The sequence below is a fragment of the Phyllobates terribilis genome, unplaced genomic scaffold (genome assembly GCF_046119375.1).
Source record: "Phyllobates terribilis strain yellow unplaced genomic scaffold, ASM4611937v1 Scaffold_5__5_contigs__length_657084704, whole genome shotgun sequence".
NCBI classification, from domain to species: Eukaryota; Metazoa; Chordata; class Amphibia; order Anura; family Dendrobatidae; genus Phyllobates; species Phyllobates terribilis.
In genome coordinates this window covers 513409286-513427599 of record NW_027362765.1, presented here as the reverse complement: position 1 = coordinate 513427599, position 18314 = coordinate 513409286, and the positions used below count along the sequence as shown (strand labels likewise).

General features: G+C 42.7%; 1 protein-coding gene across 1 annotated transcript in view; it reads left to right on the top strand.

Moving 5' to 3' along the window:
* Window positions 1-1332: 1332 nt before the first annotated feature.
* MICU1 (mitochondrial calcium uptake 1) overlaps window positions 1333-18314 on the top strand; it is a 90204-nt gene continuing 73222 nt past the window's right edge. The window contains exon 1 of the mRNA XM_073681692.1: window positions 1333-1534. The gene's annotated coding sequence lies outside the window, so the exon portion shown is untranslated. The remainder of the gene's footprint in view (window positions 1535-18314) is intronic.

The window sequence follows — 18314 nt, the reverse complement described above, 5'->3', positions numbered from 1 at the left end:
CACTCACACACGTGTGACACGTCCTAGTGCTGTTCCTTGTTTCCTTGGATAGCACACTGACCCATATACACACGTAAGTTTTAAAAACAGTTCCATGTGTTCGGTCCGGGAGACTCAGAGCGAGTCCTATTCTCACCAGTTTTACAGATCCTACTCGGCCATTAGAGTCTATGGGGATGGGCATGTCCAGACGACCGTAGTTTCGATCTGAGTGCAGTCCATGAAAACATCAGATCACACACGGACCAGTGTTATTCTATGGGGATATGCAAGTCGGATTTTTCCCTTGGACTGAGTCGCAGCATCCATGATGTGCCTCCGTAATTGGATGGTACTCGCTCATTCACATCTATGGGTCTGGGGAAAACATCAGATCACTCTCCCATGACATCAAAGCGTGGTGCGATTTTCACAGCCAGACTGAATGGAGAAACCATTTTTTTTTTAAAAATTTCTCCACATCCGAGAAAATCGGATCACAATGTGATCACACCCTGATGAGAGTGCGAGCAGCATAATCGGACAGGTATTCTCAGATGGAGAAGGTCTCGTCGTCTGCACCTGCCCCATCAGTGAGACTCCGAGGAAACAGACGTCAGTGTCCATCCGAGGTTCATCCCTTGGTAACTGATACATTGCTGGGAGCCAATACAATTACTTCACAGTGTATCTGCTTCAGGGGAAAAAGAGAATATGAGAGAAAAAACTGATGCAAAAGATGAAGACCCCTGAGAAAAAATATCATCCGTCTCTGGAATGGTAAGACAATGGTCACACGTTCAGTATTTTACCTCAGTATCTGTGAGCCAAAACCAGGAGTGGGTGATAAATACAGAAGTGGTGATGTGTTTCTATTATACTTTTCCTCTGATTGTCCCACTCCTGATTTTGGCTTACAAATACTGAGGTAAAATACTGACCATATACTGAACGTGTGAATGCGGCCTGACACTCACTGAAGTGTGACTCTAGTCTATGTGCCCTCGGCCTGATTTCCCATTGACAACCACAGGATGCGATTTCTGGACGTCTTTCTCAGTACAGACTCTACGATAAAATTTGCCAAAAATTCTGTGTGAAGTGGAACAAGCCTGTGACATCATCATGGCTGGGAAATACATGCAGGGCTCTCCAAAATAAATGTCGGCCAAACCTAAGCTGTCAGTGACAGGAGGTGGTTAGCAGCCCGTGCCCTAATGTGCCCTGCCGCCTCCATGCACAGACCTGCAGCCTCTATCGCTGCCCGCACACCGCTCTCATTATCAGCCAGTGAACACACTTTTCGCTGACGCTTTTGTTAGGTTTTAATAAAGTTTTTACTCTTAGCGTGAAGCATTGTGGGAGCTGTAGTCCGCTTCTCTTCCTGTCTGTGCGGCTCCTAGGTGCAGAGGTTGCGCTGTGTTGCAGGCAGTGTCTCCTGCTGCTGTGGGGGAACCGAGGATTGTTTGCGTAGTACCCGGAGCAATATTCGTGCTACACAGGAAGCAGGAGCAGCAGCCAGAGAGGGGCGCCACTGGTCGACTACAGGGGCCAGGTGGGTAGTTAGGAGCAGTGGACCGGGGAGGGGTGACAGCTCGCCTGTGCACTCTCCACTGACTGCTTGTCCATGATGTGACATTGCTGACAACTTGTACTGTAGTGAGCAGTTCTCAGGGTCTAGGACTCATTGGTAACTTTGCCTGCGGTGTCTCTTCAGTCCTCAGCAAACTCCCCAGTGTGAGGAGCCCTTGTGTCCTGGCGTGTGGCCCCTGCAGGGACATGTTGGGGGCCAGAGGTGCTCCACAGCCGAGAACGTAGATTTATGTTGTGGTGTAAACACTTTTTCACTTCGGCGTCCATGGTATTTTTGTAAAGTGGAGCATGAGCGAAGTTTTTTTTCCCTATTTTCTCCGTCATTTGTCACATTCACAACGCTCCGAGCACAGACCATCAATGGGGGTCTCCTGGGCCAAACATGACCACGTCACAGGCATACTGGAGTCCTTTGTGTCTGGGGCAGGAGACCCCCTTGGACAGTCCGTGCAGCTCAGTCCATACTGGCAGCGTGGCACACGGATGTATGAATGCGGCATTCGTTTACTATAGGGAGTAAAATCTGAAAGTGTGTAAATTCCATGTTTTTACAAGTCCCAAAAAACGTGTTTGGGAATTGTAGTAAAAAAAAATCCTCTGTTAAAGCTGCCATTTACCTCCGGACCATGCGCTTATTAACACAACTGCTGACATCTTTCTTTTAAGCGGATGACGGACTAGTTTTCAGCCACATTGCAGCTCTTGCACTTGAGCTGAAGGTTTATGGGACAATGTCAGTGATGACCTCTTGTAATACGTCATCACTGTCCGGTCAGTGGGGTCTGACACGCAGCTTCCTTATCGATCAGCTGGATGTAACAGCCGGCCACTTCCGCTCCATCACTCCCAGGTTCTGCAGATGGGTTCCTACTTATTTGACATGGAGTTGATCACCAATATACTACTTGTGGACAACGCCTTCCTACATCATGGTGGATGCAGATGCCGTGCTCGCTTGATCACCTGATGCAGATTGGCTGTGATTGACAGTCACTCTCCAGCACTAATGGTGGGAATGAAAGAAATCTCCAATCCCAGCTGTTTAACTCTTTCTGCATATGATATAGTATATGCTTTAGCAGAAACTAGGAGCGTGAAGAAATGTTAAACATATTTAAATACATTTTTACTATTGAAAGGTCTCTCCCAGAATAGGAAATAATCCCCTGTCCACAAGATAAGCAATAATTTACTGATTCTTGGGACTCTCAGTGATCACTTCCCAAGAATGGAACTCTCCAATCATCAGATCCCAGAACCATGTCTTGAAGAGAGAGGAGATTCAGATGCATAAAGTTGTCATGTTTTGGAAATAGCTCTTTAACCACTTTACCCATCCCATCCCATCCCATCCCATCCCATGCCATTCCCCAAGGCTGTTTCCACTTTAATGACCAAGTCAATTTTTACAAATCTGTCCACTGTCACTTTACGATTTAATAACTTTGGAACGCTTCAACGGATCCCACTGATTCTGAAATTTTTTTTGTGACATATTGTACTTCATGTTAGTGATAAAATTTCTTTGATCTGATTTGTGTTTATTTGTGAAAAAAATGAAAATTTGGCAAAAACTTTGAACATTTTGCAATTTTCAAACTTTGAATTAAATCAGAGAGCTATGTCACAAAAAATAGTTAATAACATTTCTCACATGTCTACTTTACATCAGCACAAATTTGGAAACATTTTTTTTTGCTAGGAAGTTATAAGGGTTAAAAGTTGATCAGCAATTTCTAATTTTTCCAACAAAATTTACAAAACCATATTTTTAGGGACCACATCACATTGGAAGTGACTTTGAGGGGCCTATGATAGAAAATACCCAAAAGTGACACCATTCTACAAACTGCACCCCTCAAGGTGTTCAAAACCACAATCAGGAAGTTTATTAACCCTTCAGGTGCTTCATGGGTATTTTTGGAATGTGAAAGAAAAAATTAACGTTTAACTTTTTTTCACAAAAATGTTACTTTAGACCCAAATTTTTTTTATTTTCGCAAGGGTACCTGGAAAAAATTAGATCCCAAAATTTGTTGTGCAATTTCTCTTGAGCATGCAGATACCCTATATGTGGGGAAAAATCACTGTTTGGGAGCACCCCATTTTGGAAACAAGACCCCTCAATGAATTTATCTAGGCATGCCATGAGCATGTTAACATCATGTGTGCCTCACAGAGTTTTATACCATTGGACGGTAAAGAAAGAATAATTACATTTTTACCACCAAAATTTTGTTTTAGCCCGAGATTTTACATTTTCACACTGGGAAATGGGTACAAATTGCACCAAAATATATCACACAATTTTTGCTGAATGTAGAAATTCCCCATAAGTGGCTGTACAGTACTGCTTAGCCACACTGCGAGACTAGGAAGGGACCGAGTGCTATTTGTCTCTTAAAGCGCAGATCTTTCTAGAATAGCTTGCGGACTCCATATACAGAGCCACTAAGTGCTAGAACAGCAGAATCCCCCCCTCAAGTGACCCCATTTTGGAAATTATACCACTTTGGGAATTTATCAACAAGTGTGGTGAGAATTTTAACTACATGGGTGTTTTCCAGAAACAAGCAGCAGTGGATGCGGCTGAGTGAAAATTGCAAACTGAAGTTTTAGTGACCAGTACGTTGTGCCCAGCTCGTGCTTCTGGAGACATGCACCTGTAAATTAGGTGGGCTCTCATCGCTAGAGAAATGCCAAACATGTGGACGCTAACTGCGGTTTATGCACACTGGCGCTCAGAAGGCAGGGGACATCTGGATTTGTGAGCACAGAATTTGCTGAATATCTTTTGGGGGGGCAAGGGCTTTTTCGCTTTTCCAGAACCTTTGTTCTACCAGTATGCACTCCTAAAAAGTCGGATCACAGGCCAGACTGCGTCCACGGTGCCTCCACCTGCCTCATTATAGGGAACCTTCCGCCGGGAGTTCCGTCTGAATCATATATGTCAGAGATTTACACGGAAACCCCGGTGTAAGCGCAAAGCGCATGATAAATGTGAGCCGAACCTTACTGCGATCTTTGGGAGGCCGAATGAACAAATCAACAGCAGGCGAAAAATTGGTTTGATTTATTTTTAAAACCGTTCCTCATGTGGTATAAGTGATTAGATTACTTTATTCTTCAGGTCAGTGCGATTAGAGCGATACCAGATTTATATCGGGTTTTTATGTTTAACTGCAAATTGCCTCTTCAGAGAAAAAGAGGACTTGAACTCTATAGCGCCACCTATTGGAAGCAGCAATCCTACAAGTCACAATCAACCCTTTAACAAGTCGTGCAATATGACTTGGGATAAAAGCCAAATCAGAAACTCAATTTGCAGACAGTGTTTTGGGCTGTTGGCCCTCATCTGTGCAAAGTATGAGAACTGATTTGGCTAGATGAGAGGCTCTGGACTGAGGTCTAAGGGGTAGCGTTTTTCCTTGTGGAGAATGACATACCGGCTCTGGCATGTCAAGGTAAGGAGGCTTATTCACTGTGCAATGCTCCTCTGGGAAATTTAATATGCAAATTGCCTCTTCAGAGGAAAAGAGGACTTGAACTTTATTGTGCCACCTATTGGAAGCTGCAATCCTACAAGTCACAATCAACCCTTTAAAGGGAATCTGTCACCCCCCTGGGACTTTACAGACCGCTACTATGGGCATACAGGTGCTAGAAATGTGAAGCTATACTTAACTGTATGGCCCATATTAGCGGTTTGGTTGCTGTGTAATAGCTTTATTATTAAATTTCTGCTGAGCTTCGCGTCCCCCGGACGTCAAGAGATGCCCGCCTACTAGTCCTATTTCCATACTCACCCCACCTCCCCTGCACAGGGCCCTGTGAGGTGCAGTTCCCGGCCGGATCCTGCGCCTGCGCTGTTTCCTCTGTAAGGACGGCGCTCTTCTCCCTGCCGTCAGTGTAGTGTTGTGCAGCAGGGAACTTGTGCGCAGGCGCTGGCAAGGCAGTGTGACTCACCGGCGCCTGCGCACAAGTTCCCTGCTGCACAACACTACACTGACGGCAGGGAGAAGAGCGCCGTCCGTACAGAGGAAACGGCGCAGGATCCGGCCGGGAACTGCACCTCACAGGGCCCTGTGCAGGGGAGGTGGGGTGAGTAAATAGGGCTAGTAGGCGGGCATCTCTTGACGTCCGGGGGACGCGAAGCTCAGCAGAAATGTAATAAAAAGGCTATTACACAGCAACCAAACCGCTAATATGGGCTATACAGGTAAGTATAGCTTCACATTTCTAGCACCTGTATGCCCATAGTAGCGGTCTGTAAAGTCCCAGGGGGTGACAGATTCCCTTTAACGAGTTATGTTTAACTGCTGTCACACACTAATAGACGCTGTTTTTGCCCAAAACTTTTTTTTTTGCATCGCCATATTTTGAGAGCTATACTTTTTCCATATTTCTGCTGACAGTCATGTGAGGTCTTGTTTTGTTTTTTGATCGCTTTCTATTCCGATTTTTGGGAGGCAGAATAAACAAAACCAAAAATTCAAGAATTGTTTTTTTTTTTTTTTTTAATGCTGTCCTGCATATGGTAAAATTGATAAGGCCGCGTTATTCTTTGGGTCAGTACGATTACAGCGATACCACATTTATATGTTTTTTTTAATTTTTTTTAATGTTTTGACGCTTTTAAACATCGCTTTATTCTGAGAGTTATAACTTTTTTTATTCTGCTAAAAGAGCTGTATGGCGGCTTAATTTTTGTGGGACAAGGTGACATTTTCAGCGGTGCCATTTTATTTACATTTTTTTTTTTTTATCGCGTTTTATTCCACTTTTTGTTCGGTGTTTATGATAAAGCATCATTTTTTTTTTAGCCTCCCTTTTTTTTTTTTTTTTTTTTTTTAAAATATGGTTTTTACTAAAGGGGTTAACTAATGGGACAGTTGTATAGGTCGGGTCATTCCGGATTAAGCGATTCTAAATATGTGTACTTTTTATTGTTTTTCTTTCATAATATTATTTATTTATGGGTACAATATATATATATATATATATATATATATATATATATATATATATATATATATATATAATATTTTTTAATTTATTTATTTTTTTTAACTTTGTCCCACTTTGTGACTTTCACTTTGTGCAGTCTGATCGCAGTTACAAGGCATAACAATGCAGGATCACTGCTATGTCTTGTAGCTGTCAGCCCTGCAGACACAAGTTAGTTAAATCATGCACTGCGCATGGGGTCAGCATTGGGCCCGCTTCTTTTTAACATATTTATTAATGACCTTGTAGGGGGCATACAGAGTAGTATTTCAATATTTGCAGATGACACTAAACTCTGCAGGGTAATTAATACAGAGGAGGACAATTTTATATTACAGGAGGACCTATTTAAACTAGAAGCTTGGGCTGATAAATGGCAAATGAGTTTTAATGGGGATAAATGTAAGGTAATGCACTTGGGCAGAGGAAATAAAATGTATAATTATATGCTTAATTATAAAACACTGGGCAAAACTGTAACTGAAAAAGACCTGGGTGTATTGGTGAACGACAAGCTCACGTTTAGTGGCCAGTGTCAGGCAGCTGCTGCAAAGGCAAATAAAATAATGGGATGCATTAAAAGAGGCATAGATGCTCATGAGGAGAACAGAATTTTACCTCTATACAAGTCATTAGTGCGACCACACTTAGAATACGGTGTACAGTTCTGGTCTCCGGTGTATAAGAGAGACATAGCTGAACTAGAGAGGGTGCAGAGAAGAGCGACCAAGGTTATTAGAGGACTGGGGGGTCTGCAATACCAAGACAGGTTATTTCACTTGGGGTTATTTACTGTGGAAAAACGAAGGCTGAGGGGTGATCTTATTACTATGTACAAGTATATGAGGGGACAGTACAAAGACCTTTCTACTGATCTTTTTACTCTGAGGCCTGAGACGGGGACAAGGGGGCATCTTCTACGTCTGTAGGAAAGAAGGTTTAATCATAATCACAGATGGGGATTCTTTACTGTAAGAGCAGTGAGACTGTGGAACTCTCTGCCGCATGATGTTGTAATGAGTGATTCACTACTAAAATTTAAGAAGGGCATGGATGCCTTTCTTGATAAGTATAATATTACAGGTTATATACACTAGATTCCTTGATAGGGCGTTGATCCAGGGAACTAGTCTGATTGTCGTATGGAGTCAGGAAGGAGTTCATAGACACCAAACATGTATAGGTTCTTTTATATTTAAGTGGTGAAAAAAAATTCCAAAATTTGGTAAAAAAAATAAATAAAAAAATAGCGCCATTTTCTAAGACCCGTAGCGTCTCCATTTTTCGTGATCTGGGGCTGACATTTTTATTGATAACATTTGGGGTAGATCCGATGTTTTGATCGCCCGTTATTGCATTTTATTGCAATTTTGCGGCGACCAAAAAACGTAATTCTGGTGTTTAGAATTTTTTTCTCGTTACGCCGTTTACCGATCGGATTAATTCTTTTTTTATATTGATAGATCGGGCGATACCAAATATGTGTATGTGGGGTTTTTATTATTTTATTTTGAATGGGGCAAAAGGGGGGTGATTTAAACTTTTATTTTTTTTTATATTTTTAAAAACTTTTTTGTTTTACTTTTTGCATGCTTCTATAGTCTCCATAGGAGACTAGAAGCAGCAACTATCCGATCGCCTCTGCTACATACAGGGGACGAGCAGGTCCCCTGCATGCAGCAGAAATGGTCCTGTGCTATGAGCGCCGACCACTAGGTGGCGCTCATAGCGACAAGATCATGACAACCACAGGCGTCTGCTGCAGACCCTGGGTTGTCATGCCCACCCATCGGCGACCCGCGATCACGTGACGGGGTCGCCGGTGGGCGGGGCTTATGACGCGCTACCCGGAAGCGCGCGTTAAATGCTGCTGTCAAAGATTGACAGCGGCATTTAACATGTTAACAGCCGCGGGTGGATCGCGATTCCACCTGCGGCTGTTGCGGGCACATGTCAGCTGTAAGAATCAGCTGACATGTGCTCCGTTCAGTGAGGGCTCAGCGCAGCAGCCCTCACTGAACGGGCGGTACGCAAATATGCGTACTAATACGTCCCCGGTAATTAAGGGGTTAAAATCCCAAGGCGTACTAATAGGTACCTGCGCCCTGGGCTTTAAGAGCCAGGTACGTATTAGTACGCCTTGTTGATTTCGCCTGTGCACAGGCTGTGTGGGCGCGATCGCCGCCGGATGTCAGCTGATTATCATAGCTGACACCCGGTGCTATGTGCTGGGAGGGGTCCCGCACCGCTCCCGGCACATTAACCCCCGCAATGATGCGATCGAAATCGATAGCAGCATTGCGGGGGCAAGGAGAGATGATCGTGATACTCTCTTCTCCTGCTGGTGTCCAACAATGTCTGTCGCGGCTTCCCGGATGTTGCCATGGTGACCCGATGTCGTCATGACAACATCCGGGTCACCAGACAGCAGGAAGATACTTTGGTCATGCGCAGTGATCTGTACAGCTGTCACGTGCCCGCAGCAGCTTCGGGTGGAATCGCGATCCACCCGCAGCTGTTAACTAGTTAAATGCCGCTGTCGATCTCTGACAGCGGCATTTAAGAGCGCACCGCTGGAAGCGCGTCACTGACCCCCGCCAATCGGTGACCTCGTCACATGATCGCGGGTCGCCGATCGGTCGGCATGACAACCCGGGGTCTTCAGCAGACCCCTGTTGTTGTCATGTCCAGATTGCTATGGACACCACCCATTGGTCAGCGCTCATAGCAAGTGAACAAATCTGCTACATACAGGTGATCTGATCATCGCCTGTATGTAGCATAGGGGATCAGACAACTGCAGCTTCTAGTCTCCGATGGAGACTATTAAAGCATGCAGAAAGTGTAAAAAAAAATGTTTTTTAAAATATTAAAGAAATAAAAGTTTAAATCACCCCCCTTTCGCCCCATTCAAAATAAAACAATAAAAAGAACACACATATACATATTTAGTATCGCCGCCTTCAGAATCACCCGAGCTATCAATATAAAAAAGCATTAATCCGATCGGTAAACGGTGTAATGAGAAAAAAATTCCAAAATCCAGAATTTTTTTTTTGTCTCCGCAACATTGCAATAAAATGCAATAACGGGAGATCAAAACATCGGATCTACACCAAAATGGTATCAATAAAAACGTCAGCTCGGCGCCAAAAAGATAAGCCCTAACCCGGCCCCAGATCACGAAAAATGGAAACACTACGGGTCTCGGAAAATGGCGCCATTTTTTTAAAGCAAACTTTGAATTTTTTTTTCACCACTTAAATAAAAAATAACCTATACATGTTTGGTGTCTACGTACTCGTAATGACCTGGAAAATAATAATGGAAGGTCAGTTTTAGCATTCAGTGAACATGGTAAAAAAAAACTGTGGAATTGCACTTTTTCTGCAATTTCACTGCACTTGGAATTTTTTTCCCATTTTCCAGTACGTGATATGGTAAAACCAATGATGTCGTTCAAAAGTACAACTCGTCCCGCAAAAAATAAGCCCTCACACAGCCATATTGACCGAAAAATAAAAAACTTCTGGCTCTGGGAAGAAGGGGAGCAAAAAGCAAAAAACGGAAAATGCCCTGGTCATTAAGGGGTTAATAGAAATCTCACACCTTGTACTTCTTTTTTACGCTGCGTAAACTCAGCTGCGGTGCATATTTCCAAGCCACATCATGTAAATTTCTCTTGCGGGAACTCTGTCTTCTGTGCGGAATTTTTCCATAGACTTACATTAGATGCGGAAAATCTTGAGTTAAAAATACCCACATGCATTCTAAGTGCTTTTATGTAGGTATTTTTAGCCTGGTTTAAATTAATAATTTTTTAAAATTTCTTTATGTGGTGTCCCCCCCTATTTTTGGTAACCAGCCAAGTTAAGGAAGACAGCTGTGGGTTTTTATTATCAGGCTGGGAAGGTTCCTGGTTATTGGGCCCTTCTCAGCCTCCAAATACAAACTTGCAGCCACCCTGGAATTGGCGCATCACATTAGATGCACCTATTCTGGCGCTTTGTCTCTTTCTTCCTGATTGCTCTGGTGCGGTGGCACTCGGGGTAATGGTAGTCAAAAATCACAGCTGCAGTCAAGCCCTGGGGTTAGTAATGGAGAGGTGTCTTATCAGACACTCCCATTACTGACCTGGTAATAAAACAAAAACACAAGCACAGAAAAAAATACTTTATTTGAATAAAGACTCCCCAACACTATCACTTGTTCACCAATTTATTGAAAAAAAAAATCCTATTCAGGTCTGCTGTAATCCATAGAATCCGTTGTAGTCCAGAAATGGATACCTAAAAAAACATAAGACAGAAATAAACATAAAAGACAGTCCTTCGTTCACCAACTTGTTACCAAAAATGTTCCCACGAAGGTCCGACGTAGTCCACGTTCTACGAATCTTGCTCTGGTGTCTGTGAATAGCAGTAAAGTTCCTGCTATTCACAGGCGCCGGGTAGTGATGTCAACTCTCATCATAGCGACTATGATGAGTGTTGACATCAGTAGCCGGTGCCTGTGAATAGCAGGAACTTTACTGCTATTCACAGTCTCCGAAGCAAGATTATTGGAACGTGGTCTACGTTGGATCTTTGTGGGAACATTTTTAAAAATGATTTTTTTTTTACAAATTTGTGAATGAGGGAGTATCTCTTGTGTCCCTACTAGTGATGAGCGAGTATGTTCTATTAACCCTTTCGCCGAGTATGCTCGGGCCGAGCTCCGAATATTTACAGCTGCTCGGTGATATGTTTGAATCGCTCCCGTGTGCAGGATTTGCAACTGTTTGGCAGCTTTATTACATGTGAGGAATGTGTAAGAAATAGACATTCCTCACATGTAGTAAAACTGTCAACCAGTTGCAAATCATGCACAGGGAGCGATTCATACATATCACCGATCAGCTATAGATACTCGGTGCTCTCCCGAGCATACTCGGCGAAAGGGTTAACAGAACATACTCGCTCATCACTAGTCCCTACATTGATATTGACTCTGAGAGCAACATAAAAACCTACTGACAGATTCCCTTTAAGCAGTCAAAACTTTGGCATATCAACTGCACAGTCGTGCTGATGAGATGACCTCTCCAATAAGCTCAGATGTCCCATTTTAAGGAAACCTGACAGATGACACATGCCTGGGCCTCATCTATCTGACTAGCCTCCTGTTGGGCTCAGTCCCTGGTGACTATAAAATTATGTTTTTTTCTCTGAAACGCCGCAGCCTTTCAGAATTGAACATATATAGCCAAGATCATACAGCCAGTGCCTGATGCATGTTGTCCATGGCTCGGGCAGCATGTATCAGCTGTCAGGTTCCCTTTTAAAGTATCTATAAGCAGTAACAGCAATGTTCTGAGTGCATTCATTTTTTTTTTATTCCTTTTACATAACTGCTGCTCTTTTGGAGAACCTGAAGCTTATCTGCATGTGTTAGCTGTTCCCCATTGGCTTTTTGCATTTCTTAACCGCTATTAGAGCGATGACTTTGGGATATTGCACTCTCAAGCGTGTCTTGTTGAGCTTGCTGTGAAAAGCAGTTCTCATTAAAATGCTGAAGTATCACTATTATAAACTGTCCTAGACCATAGTGTGCATAGGTGCCAACAGTAAAGCATATTATCTCTGCTGTACGAAGTCTGATAACTCCAAGTCTCATCCTTCACAGAGCCACTCCACTTAACTTATCCATTAGGGAAATCCCTCAAAACCTCCATTAACCTTTACAGCAAGAACAACCTTTCAAGAAGATGTCTTACCTGCTGTGAATGACAATATCTCAGGCTGCCTAAGCGAAGAGTAGCTGTTCTCAAATGTTTCCATGCAGTGCTTTTTTTGTTTTTTAAAATAATATATATTCTCTTTTCCCATAAATGTTATGACTGTATAGGGCTGGGTTAAAGGAATGTTAGGAAGCGACATAGCAAATTCATGCTGAAGAAGAATTCCAGCAATGATGAAAACATTGGATACGAGACCTCTGATATCACTAGATAGAAGTGCAATGCACTTGGTGCTAGTGATGAGGCAAGCACAAAAGCTTTTTGGGCTCGAATCACCAAGGTGTTTTAGGTAGAATTTGGGTATAAAACACCTTTTAATGTGGCAGCATTTTTGTGGAAATTGGAGTTGCACAATAATTTTCTGATTTTTTTTTGGGGGCATTTTTATGCCAGTTTAGCAAAATTGGACAAAGCTTGGATGGGGAGTGCCGAATCTCGCCTGGCCAATTCATATAAACTTGTCACTTGAAGGGGCTGTCCCACAAACAAAGTACATTTTAATCAATGGATCTTAGAAGAAGAATAATAATAATAATTATTTTCACAATTGGATGTGTGTTCCGTGCTGGAACATGGTCTGATCATACCACATCTCCTGGGCAGGGGAGGAAGAAAAAGAAAGTATATAGACATTACAGCTCCAGATCACAGCTGCTGGTTTCTGTTAGGAAAAACATTTCCCGGCCGGTTTAAAAACTTGTTTAACCTCACAGAAAGAATCAGCTGAGATCCCCTGCCGTCCCGTCTGTATCCTCTTTTCCTTCCCCCCCTGCCCAGGAGCTGAGGTATGATCAGACCATGTCCCTGCACGGTCATTACACAGTACACAGCAGGGACACATTTATAAGATTATCTCAGCACAGGAACATATTTTTTAAATACGTCCAATTTTGAAACTTATTCTAAGATGTATGAATTAAAATGAGTTGTCCCACAAACAAAGTACATGTAAGTGGCGTAAATTACACTGAAAATGTATGCCAATCCCTGACTGACGTAACATTCCTGTCAGAGGCGCATGGCAGTTGTAAGATGTGCCTAATTCATTAAGAGGCAGGCACCACTTAACTAATTAGATGCATTTTACTCCCTCTGGTACCTGGCTTGTAAAACTCCTGTTTTAATGAATCGGGCCCTTTGAGTTTGTTTACATCTGCTTTAACGGAATCTATTAGGATTAGTGATGAGCGAGTATGCTCGCCACTGCTTGTTACTCGATCGACCATCGGCGTCCTCGATCGAGTTTCGTAGGTGCTGAAGTGCTATGCTCGAGTCCCCGCCCTCCGTGTTTTACGGCTGGTAGACAGCCAATAAACAATCGGGGATTGTCTGCCATACATGGTAATTCCATAGCCATGTTGGCTACTGCCATTACGGTGATTGGCCTGCTGCATTCACGTCACCGGGTCTTGTACTCGATCTAGTATTTAGAGTACCCAAGCACCCCGATGCTCAATCAAGTATCGAGCAGTGGTAAGCACACTCGCTCATTACTAACCAGGATCAGTCCTCCTAAGCCATTTCCATGGGCATGTAAATCATAGAAAGCTGAATAAAATTATACCTTCATATCCGAGATCCGATGTCTTATTCCAGAGAAATCCACATTTTCCTTATATTAAAATGAGCTGTTAAAATCTACTGTAGCAACCAAAAGTTTTGCATTTTTTTTAAGTAGTGATTACTTCTGTCTGGTTGTTGTGATGCCATTTTCCTGGTGATGAATTGAAAGTGCATGAAGTTGTCATCATGCAAGACTTTAATTTTAACCAAAATGCTTTTGAATATAGGTATGGTCAATTAATTAAAGAAAACTGACTGCCAAAAAGTTTTGCATATACTATTTATTGATCTCAACATAGAGAGTAATTCTTTGTTTACAATGAGATAACTTAGTATTTTGTAGCATAACCTCTTGCTTTAATTACTGCACCACACCGACGGGACATTGAATCCACTAGGGTATTCAAGACCTCTTGAGGGATCTTGCTCCATTCCATTTGCAAATCTGCAAACAATCCATCTTTATTGCTATGGGTACAGGCCCCAACTCATCGCCCTGACTCATCCCAAAGGTGCTGTATAGGGTGTAAATCAGGTGATCAGCTTGGCCATTGCAACAGGTGAACATTTTTCTTTGCGAACTAATTTTTGACTAAATAGGATGTGTTAAAGGATCATTGTCTTATCACCTGCCTACTTTGGTTTTACCATGTGGTAGCATTTTATTTTCCAGTATATCCTTGTACATGGTAGCATTCATATTTCCATCAATTCTATGCAGAGGGCCAATGGCAGATGCAGATGCAGAAAAGCAGCCCCAAACCATGACATTGCCACCACCATGTTTCACTGTAGGTGTTTGGTACCTTACATCTTTACATTTTCCAATTGGGTGGAATATATAGTGCTTGCCATCACTACCAAACAGATTGAACTTGGATTCATCTGACCACAACACCTTAGACCATATGTGTCAAATGCTGGCCCTTGGGCCAAATCTGGCCTGCAGGGTGATTATATTTGCCCGCGACACAAGAACCACAACCGATATGTGGGGCCATTCTGTATGGAGGACTATGTGGGGCCCATTATACTGTATACTGGTTGGCCCAAAACTTTGTCCAAGTTTTTCATTTTGGCCCTCTGTGTGTTTGAGTTTGACATCCCTGCCTCAGAGCAAGCTGTGTTCTTTGGCAAAATCAAGTTGGACCTTCCAAATCTTTGTAGAGATGAAAGGCTTCTTGACTGGAACTCGTGCATTCAACCCTACTGCTCTTAGCTTTCACACCACAGTTTGGCAACTCACTTTGACCTCTTATTCTTCATTCATTTCATGCAAAATCTCTACAGCACTTTTATGGACATGAAATAGTGACTTTTTCTTAATAATGTGATCAACTCTGGAGGAAGTTTTCCGTGGTTGTCCACTTCTAGATTTGTCAGCTGTTCCATAACCTTCTTTTTCTTTTTTTAATATACGTGACACTTCACTCTGAGAACAGGTGAATTTGGCTTTCCCCTGACTTCACTCTCAGAATAATAAGCTTCCTGACATCTGGTGATAAATTGGGCTTTGCCTTTGCCATATTTTAACACGCACACGAATAACATTTTGTGCAAAATTCTACTACTTATGACAAAATATGCAAAACGTTTGGCCCAGCAAATGTTGAAAACTAACATATAAAGGGATAAAACAATGTAAAACACAATTTTCTTCCTTATAGCTGAAAACTAGTGATGAGCGAGTATGCCTTATTAACCCTCGCCGAGTATTTTGGCGTGTTCGGCTTTTAATTCATTGCCGCATGCGTCTGCAAATGTCACGGCTGTTAGACAGCTGTGACACATGCAGAGATAGCCTGGGGAACAGGCGCGGCGACAATGAATGAAATGCCGAACACCTGAGCTTTCTCGCCAAAAAGGGTTAATGAGGCATACTCAATCATCACTACTGACAACCATTTGCTTCCGGTTTACTAAAATCACCAGGAAATGGCATCACAACAACCAGACAGAAGTAATCACACTTTAAAAAAAAACAAAAAAAAAACTTTTGGTCACTACTGTATGCGTCGGACGCAGATCTGCATGATAATCTGTCTCCAGGGCTTATTTTAAATAAAAGGGCGTGTTACCAGTGTTAGACATGTAATGGCTGACAGTCTGCTCTCCTGATCTCACTGCAGAGCTGTGTGTGATTACAACTAGCACAGTATAGCACAGCTAAACAGTCTCATTACAAACACATTTTGCAGCTGCACCTCGCCTCCACTGCTTTCAACTCGGCCACATAGCAGTGCATGACTACAATTAGATTTTCTTTAGCTTTCTTCGTTCTCACACAGCCAGTGGTGGGGATGCAGTACAGCAGAGCTGACAGCTCTGAGCGCAGAACTACAACTGTAGATGAGTTTGTAATGAGAGAAAGTTCTGCTGTACTGCTCCTCTATCCACACTGACTGCCTCTGGGATGGACTCTGGAAGTGTTAGATGAAATCAGGCACAACACTCCATCAGAGCTGACTGTACTGTGAGAGGAGTGCTACAGCTGCAGATGTGTTTGTAATAAGACAAATATCAGTTCTGATTGTGATTATAACGGTCAGGCATTACACATCACACTGGTAACACCCCCTTTTATTTATAATAATCTCTGGGGGTAGATTCTCTTAAAGATCAGTTTCCGACCCATAAATCTTACCAGCTCATTTACATATAAGAAAAACATGGATTTCTCTGGAAAAAGACATGGGATCAGATATCAAGTGGTTATTTTATTCAGCTTTCTATAATCTACACCACATTTCAAATTATGCAAATGCTATTTTTCACTAATTTTCCAAAATGGTCGATGCAAATGAATCAGTATAATGGTTTAATCATCAACCGTTAGAGTATAAATCACATTTTATTGGACAAATCTCCCAATGATAATAGTAATTTTTCAAAACCCAAAAAAAACCTGAAAATCCACTGTTCCAAATTATTCTGCACAACAGAGTTTCCAAACATTTTATAGGTTGTAATGAACTGAAAATGGTCAGTTGTTGAATTTGCAGCATTAAGAGGTCACATTTACTGAGATCAAAAGCTTTTTCATTCAAAACATCTTAACAGGCCAAGTTACATGGTAACATGGGACCCGTTCTCTGATATCACCTTCACAATTCTTTCATCCATTGAACTTGTGAGTTTTTGAATGCTTTCCTCATGAATTTCTTTGCATTATGTCAGAAAAGACTTTCATAGCTGCTGTTCTCACGTGAACTGCCTCCCACCCTCAGATCTTTTGCTTGGGGACACTCCAAAGGTTCCCAATAGGGTTGAGGTCAGGGGAGGATGGTGGCAACCCCACAAGTTTCTCTCATTTTATGCCCATAGCAGCCAATGACTCAGAGGTATTAACTGGGTCTCCTAGAACTCCTCATCTCTTGCACCCACCCTACACCCAGTGATCCAATGATCACTAGGTCCAGGGGATGAAGCACTGAGCTAATCTGTATCCACAATCGCTGGTTCAGTTCTGTGTATACAGTGGTCGGGAAAGCAAACCTGATAATAAATCATGTCTGCTTTCTCTGTGGGGGAGTCTGACAGTGTGTGGCTTTGGCTTTCAAATACTGAATGTGTGAACATGGCCTTGTAGATCGATCAACCCATAAGAATAGGATGTGGCACTACTGGACCTATTGGGAGGAGTAACCGGTCCTGTGACTAGTGATGGAAGTACCTGTACTGCTTTCATGACTAGGGTTTGCCGTACAGCTATATTTTTTATCATTGATTGTTACGATAAATGCACAATGTAAATATATAAATATGTGACAAAATGATCAGTGGGGGTGTCTGGTGTCTGACCTCATGGGTCCTTAGGGTTTATGACCTATCCCAAGGATAGGGTATTAATATAATAGTAGTGAACATCCCCTTCAAGGCCCACAAAATGTCCCGAACAAGAATTTAGAAAATGTATACTATGCTTATCAGTTTACTAGAACAGCTAACACCCCAAATATTGATTCTTGCTGTTAAAGAGTGGAAGCAGTTGATGTGAATCTATTGGTATGTCCCATTCCATTGGCCGCAACAGTGGTCTGTGGACGTTGGACGGGAGCAGGAAAACCACCTGTTACCTGCCTTCATCCCGTCTCTTAGTTCGATTAGCCGGCCTGGTGCGACGTCACGTGTGTCATTCCACATCGATGACGTCACGTGTGTCATTCCACATCGATGACGTCACGTGTGTCATTCCACATCGATGACGTCACGTGTGTCATTCCACATCGATGACGTCACGTGTGTCATTCCACATCGATGACGTCACGTGCGTCATTCCACATCGATGACGTCACGTGCGTCATTCCACATCGATGACGTCACGTGCGTCATTCCACATCGATGACGTCACGTGCGTCATTCCACATTGATGACGTCACGTGCGTCATTCCAC